This window comes from Anastrepha obliqua, unplaced genomic scaffold (genome assembly GCF_027943255.1).
Source record: "Anastrepha obliqua isolate idAnaObli1 unplaced genomic scaffold, idAnaObli1_1.0 ptg000059l, whole genome shotgun sequence".
Lineage (NCBI taxonomy): Eukaryota > Metazoa > Arthropoda > Insecta > Diptera > Tephritidae > Anastrepha > Anastrepha obliqua.
The window spans coordinates 126,539-127,500 of NW_026562198.1; positions in this window are offsets into that span (position 1 = coordinate 126,539).

Genomic DNA, 962 nt, shown 5'->3' on the forward strand with positions numbered 1-962 from the left:
ATCTATATTCTATACTAACATTTTATGGAATATAACCTTGGCATATTGCCATTAAAATATATAATAAAGACATTTCAAATCAAACTGAAATGTATTGAAATGAATTTTTCCCATACATTTTTGACAATGTGAGGTGTGCATGGCAAAAAACACTCACGGTGAAGGCATGTGATATAATATGAAAATATCAAAAGTTAACTAACCAATGATATTGAAGCATATAAATCGAATCATAACTATATGAAACTCGAATTTGAGCCATATTAAACTGGTAATATTATGATTTTATTCCTGGTTTTCCATACGTTAGTTTAAATAGAAAAAATTTTCGAATATATATACATATATGAAGAATCTATATTCTATACTAACATGTTATGGCATATTGGTGTTATTGTATTTTATTCCTGGTTTTCTATAGTTAGTTTAAATAGAAATAAATTTTTGAATTCAAAATTTTATATTCTATACTAGCATTACATAGAAATTATCCTCAACTGTTTGTTTCTTGTATAAATACAGGAAATTAAACAGATGATGAAGAGAAAAAAATAAGAAAAACAAAAATTTATAAGAAAAATTAAATTTTAAACAAAGGAAAAGAGGAGAAAATTTTTTCAATCATATATATTTATGATTAAAAAATAGAATTATGAAATTATTAATTTCAATTCAAAGAGAAAAATTATGTAATATATGAAATTATTACATTAAAAATGCATTTGAAAAAAAAGTAAAATGTTATTAAGAATGATAAATTATTTGAAAATTGGCAAATATTAAGAAGAAATATCGTTCTTATATTTTTATATAAAATATATAATATAGAGAACGAAAATTCTTTTTCATAAAAAACGGTTTTTGAATTTTGATAAGAAAAGCTAAAGGGGGGTCGCCCCTTTACTTTTTATATACACCGTAATTTATGAAATTTTCAAATATGAAAAACAAAGAAAAATATA